This window comes from Petaurus breviceps, unplaced genomic scaffold (genome assembly GCF_028583685.1).
Source record: "Petaurus breviceps papuanus isolate PSGF00001 unplaced genomic scaffold, PetGlider_PUasm1.0 37, whole genome shotgun sequence".
NCBI classification, from domain to species: Eukaryota; Metazoa; Chordata; class Mammalia; order Diprotodontia; family Petauridae; genus Petaurus; species Petaurus breviceps.
The window spans coordinates 66,775,883-66,782,056 of NW_027186296.1; the positions used below are offsets into that span (position 1 = coordinate 66,775,883).

At 41.4% G+C, this 6,174-nt stretch overlaps 1 protein-coding gene across 1 annotated transcript in view; it reads left to right on the top strand.

The window, feature by feature from the left end:
- LOC138169303 (protein regulator of cytokinesis 1-like) overlaps nucleotides 1-6,174 on the top strand; it is a 67,991-nt gene that overhangs the window by 44,698 nt on the left and 17,119 nt on the right. The window lies entirely within an intron of this gene.

Here is a 6,174-nt window from a genome sequence, read left to right on the forward strand (position 1 = left end):
CTTGTCTCTGAATGTTTCTGGATAATTTCAGCTAGTGTTACTTGATATTTCCTTCCCCTGTCTACCCTGTTCTTCTCCCCTTGCCCCCAATTAGTTTGCAAGACCTTCTTTAATCCTGAAGCTCTGGGAACTGGTGACTAAGTTTCCAGATGAATTAAATTTGGAATTCCTGGTAATGTTCTGTAAATTATTACTCTACACTTTGTCTTCTAGTTTTGACTCTACAGAGTTTCATATCTTTCTGGGCCAACTTCCCCACAGAAAAGCCACCACCTTCAACTTTTATATTAATCAGGGATTTTTCACCTAGGATTGGAGAACTTTTAAATAATTTTAAAAATTATATTTCAATACAATTTGCTTCCTTTAAAAATCTTATGTTTTATTTTATCCATTAAAAATATCATCCTGGGGCAGCTAGGAAGCACAGTGAATAGAGCACCAGCCCTGGAATCAGAAGGACCTGAGTTCAAATCCGGTTTCAGACACTTAACACTTACTAGCCATGTGACCTTGGGCAAGTCATTTAACCCCAATTGCCCTGCCTTCTCCCCTCCAAAAAAAAAAAAAGCAAAAAAGAAATCATCCTGAGAAGGGGTCCTTAGGCTTCTTCACTAGATTGCCAAAGATGTCTGTAACACACAAAGAAGCTAAGCACCCTGGCTTTAAGCCCTTTGAAATCTGTTCTCCCAAAGTCTTAAAAGGCACATCAGACTATAGCCACTTTTACTCTCCTATTCTATGATGAATTTTAAGCTTAATGTTTACTCCCCCTGCCAAGTTCCTAATATTCTTACTTCATTTACTAGTTCCTCCTCAGAGACCAAAATTCAATCTAGTGTTGTAGTTGCCCATTTCACTTCTTCCACCTTTTGAAAAATGTAATTCATATTAAATAACAAATTCATGAAGTTCTCAGCTTTTGGAAGAGAGCTCCAGCAAATGTCTGGACAGTAGAATTTCCCATCATATCTCCATGCCAGGTTTTTGCCTGTTTCCCAAACTTCTCACCTGTTGTCATCTCCTCACTTCTTCCTCCTGTCTGAGTGACATATCTCCCCGATGATATCAGTTCTTTTTTTCTCTCCACTTATCCTTACCCAAATGCCCTCCATCATGTTTTCCCACTTCAGGATCCTGGATTTCATTACATGGGTTATGTTCTTAGTAAATAAGAACACTACCCCATTGATCCTGTTCTGTTCCTTTTATATGAGGCATGCCCTTCCAGAGCCAGCTATGAGTTCCATCTCACACAGACTCTGATACCTGTGAAGGCTAATTTATTCCTTATGTTAATATCTCTGGTGGCAACTAGGTGGCTCTAGGCCTGGAGTCAGAAAGACTCATATTCTTGAGTTCAATTCTGCCCTCAGACATTTACTATACCTATGTGTCCCTGGACAAGTCACTTAATCTTGTTTGCTTCAGTTTCCCCATCTATAAAACAAGGTGAAGGAAATGGTAAACATTTCAGTATCTTTGCCCCCCAACAAAACCCAAATGGGTTCATGAAGAGCTGTATACAACTGAAAACAACTGAACAACAAAAAAAATTGGTCTACCCTGTTTTTTTCCCCTACTTTATCCATTTGTGTAGACATCAGAGATGATAGGTTTTGTAGCTGCTCCTCTTTCTGGATATTCTCTTGTGAACTGCTGGTCCTCTCTTCCAGTACTTTTCCTAGGTTATATTTGCCATTCTCTTAATATTTGGCTTAATCTTTTCATTTAAAGGCTTCTTGAGGCAATGTGGTACGGAGGAAAGATTACTGCCTCTGAAGTCAGAGGATGTGGCTTCAAATCCTTTCTCTGTCACATTCTGTGTGACATTGGGTGAATCTCTTAATGTCTTTGGGCCTCAGTTTCCTTATCTGCAAATGAAGGGATTGGATTAGATGGCCACTAAGGTCCCTTCTAGCTCTGTGATCCTATCATTAGAATCAAAAGACTGAAAACAAATACATTTTTATTGGTCCTAGTTAGATATAATCTTTCTCTGGCCAAGAGCTTGTTATTATTCCTATATGTTAGGGTATAGAAGTCCAAGTCTTATTTTCAGAGACCATCTTAACCAAGTGTTCGCCTCCCAAATCTGCCTTTGTCTTCTGAAGCCCAGTCCTTCCACTGTAAACAGTGAGAAAGTACTACCTCTGTCCCTAAAGTCTTCATTTACATGCATAGGATTTTGTGATCTTAGCAATGCTTTCTAGATTTCATCTAGTGGAATTATTTGTCCCTAGGTGACTTTCATGGTTTGGTTTCATTTTTTTGGAAGCATTTGGGATTAAGTGACTTGCCCAGGGTCACACAGCTAGTAAGTGTCTGAGGTCGGATTTGAACTTGGGTCCTCCTGACTCCAGGGCTAATGTTCTATCCAATGTACCACCTAGCTGCCCCTTACTAGGCTGCTTTCAGAAGTGGATTGTGGTTGTTAGGTTTGATCAATCTTGAGAGACTCTCTTTAATGTACCAGATGAATGTCCCAGTAAGATGGTACCCTTCTCTAATGTACATATCAAGTCAAACATGGCAACCTTGGTATTCCTCAGTAGAGTCATCAACCACCATGACATGTCTCTTCCTCTGACCAGCACTGGATGGTTTCTGTCCTAGTGATGCTTGTGAATTCACAGCATCATTCAAGGCACTCAGGAAGTGGCTTCCTTTTCAAAGGGTACAGCTTCTACCTTCGTGTAGCCTCAGTGGCCCTCCATCTTTTCCTTCTTCTAGCCTCCTGTTACAAGTGAAGATTCCCCTTGTCCTCTTCAGATTACTTTTCTTCTTTATTTTCACTGTGAAGCACTCCTTTCATCTTTTTAAGGAATTCTTCATCCTTCCAGGAAGTAGAAATATATTCCTCCAGTCCTTTTGTTTTCCAATTAAGAAGGATATCAAATTGCATTCTGTGCATACATAGCTGTTACTTGCCATTGGCAGAAATATGCATATAGATCAACTCTCTACAAGCTACTATAAAATTCACCTTCCTTCCACATTTGCTAAAATGGAAATCCTTAATTTTCTGGCACCCTGGTAGCTCTTTATCTCTTCATTGTAGTGGAAATGCCATCATTTGAGACTTCTAAGCAAGACGTTATCTATCTATAAAGGGGCTTTTCTACATTTTCTCATATACATATGTGTGTATATATACATACACATGTGTATATGTGTGTGTGCTTGCGTGTGTGTATATATATTAAAAAAATTTGCTTGCTCATCTGCAATTAGTCTGTAATTCCCAGATTCCTAGGAAAGCCCTCATAAACAGATGCTGGGTTCAGCTTCTGTCCATGTGAAGTCAAATGTTCAGCTACTTCTTCCTTTCTTTTCTCTCCTCTTGCCTCTGGGCTGATACAGTGCCTCACTGTTGGATTTGAAGACACTGAGGGACTGTGATGTCAGATTCTTTGAAGGGCCATTGATAGGAATATTTGAGTTGCTGAGGATGATGGCAGATAGAGAAGGGCAGAACCTGGTGCTCAGTCAGGAAGGAGGGAGTATTTTAGGTTGATACATGACTAACTATGATAGCAAAAGAGAAATATAAAATGATGGCATTAACTTCAAAGGAGAGATGGTTGACAGCAATGAAATAATGGTCTGGAAATGTCAAAGGGAAGGAAGGAGCATGTCAATCCTTCTGTCTTGAGAACAGTGGGAAAGATAAGTTTTCCTTTGGTAGATGCCAGGTTTCACTTAGTGCGAAGAGGTGGAGGAGGCAATCAGGGAAACATCTGGGAGCTGGAGGGGTTTGTTTCTAACAGCAGTGCTTCTAAAGTGCCTGGTGGCAGGAGTTCAGTAGAGGAGCAGATGGTGGTGAAATGCAACTAGCATTTATAGTGCTTTCAGATTGACAAAGCGCTTTTCAAAAATCGTCATTTGCTGCTCACAACAACCCTGGGAGGTAGGTGCTGTTAGTACCCTCGTTTTTCAGGAGAAGAAACTGAACAGACATAGTTAGTGATTTTGCCTAGAGTCACACTAAGTGTTTGAGGCTAGATTTGAATTCAGGTTTTCCTAGCCCTAGGTCCTGTGTGCTACACACTGTGATACCTGTCTGCCTCTTACAAGTGAGGGAGAAAGGCCCAGCAAAAAGGAGAGCTGAGCTGAATCTGGAAGGATACAGCAGGGGAAGAGAGTTTTCAGTAAAGTGATGTTGCAGGAAAATAATTCTACAAATAATACACTAGAAAGGAAGTTGAAGGGGACAGGAAGTGACTAACCCTAAGAGCCAATAAGAATTATTTCCCCAGAAGACAGTGTGGCACCTCAGGTTTTAGGAATAAAATATGTTGGTGATGAGTCATTTCTACCCAATTTTACTTTTACTGTTTTTTACTTATTGGAGACAAAAGGTGGATATTCACCCAGTGATGCTGTGGATTGGATTCGTACACATTTTCAGTGCCTACGACTTCCTGCATCTTCCTGAAGACAAAATAGGGGATGGAAATACAGGGTTATTTTGTTTTCTTTCCCAACATTAATTGGATTTTCCTTTCATAATTAAAGCAACCTCAAAATATTGAACAACAACAAATGCTTCCACAGATGGTCACAGAACTCACTGATGTCAGATGTGACTTTTAGTAAGAGGGAGGTATGAAGTCTTGCCCTAGTAGTCACAAAGCTCTGATGATGAGTGGAGGGAGGGGTCCCAAAGCAACAGTTCCCCCTGGGTCTTCAGATTCTGGGGGCCAGTGCTCTCTCTTGGCTGTAGAACATGGAAGCCAACCAGGTGAAACACAGGACTGGACCTCTCTTATCTAGGAACCATTTTTTTTACAATCTTAAGTGTTTCTAAGACATAACAGGTATCACACAAAGACTCTTAATAAGAAGTATAGCTATTTTGTATTTGGGTTTGTGCTTTAGAAAGTCTAACTGGTAAGTAAGTGTTTAGTGGGGCTTCAAGCAGATGCCAGTGGTCTATTAGGACCTCATGAGAGGGGTAGACCTCCCCTGCCCACATTGGGGGTTATTCCAATGTACAGTGCTTTGCAACCCTCAAGGTACTATAAAAATGCTAGTTATTATTAGCTACAGAACCCTAACCTTTGTCATGGAGTATGCCCCAGGGCATATGGGAACCCAGTAAGGTGGAATAGGGAAGCTGGATGGCTGGCTGGGGTATTTTTTATATTTCTAGGGTTAGGGAGCTGTCTGTGTTTTGTTACCTACCATGATGGAATACTAGGTTCTCTCCAAAACATTTATTCTGTGGTTCCTCACTTGGTAAAATTTTGTTGGCTGGTAGCCTAAACAGATGTTGCTGTCCTTATCACATTAAATAAATCTCAAAACCGGGGGTGGCTAGGTGGCACAGTGAATAGACCACTGGCCCTGGAGTCAAGAGAACTTGAGTTCAAATCTGGCCTCAGATACTTAACACTTACTAGCCATGTGACCTTGGGCAAGTCACTTAACCCCAATTGTCCTGCCTTCCCCCCTCCAAAAAAAAAATCTCAAAACTGTGTTTTCTGTCTTAGTTACCATTCATGGCCTCTTAGAATTCCTAACTTCCTTCAAAGCACGGCTTAGGTGCCACCTCCTCTACAAGACCTTTCCTAAATTTGCTTGTTACTTCTGTACCCAGAACAAACAGTCCCTGGAAGGAGTATAACAAAGCCATCCCTAATTCAGGACATAGATCAGAGCTCCAGAGGTACTTTCTCTGCTGCTCAAACCTGTCTCAGCCTGGAATTTAGAGGAAAGACTGATCTCCCAGCAAGCTGGAAGGACTGTTTTTCAAGGTCTCCCATTGTTACTGGTCCTGGGGAGCCTGTGCCAGATGAAAGGATCTGCCTTGGTGAAATGTGAGTACGACCCCTAGAGAGGAAATGGGCAAGAATCTTTTCAGAAACACTGCTGGTGGCCTGCTTGATGTGAAGGCTCACATACCTTTATTTCCATGCCCAGCCTGTCCCAATAGCCATACTGCTTCTAGATAGGCTGTTTCTCACATGCCAGGAAACTCTAGAATGATAGTGTTAAGCATTTCTAGGGGGTCGGGTGGGAAGGGAGATGTAGCAGCTTAAAAGTTTCTTCTCTGGAAAAACATCACCTCTTTATGATCCTCATCTGCTAGTGTAAGGTACTGCCCCTTCTGTATTTGAACAGTTTGGTTGCTGATCCTAGGAAGGAGCCATGGCCCATCGGGCTGTTAAA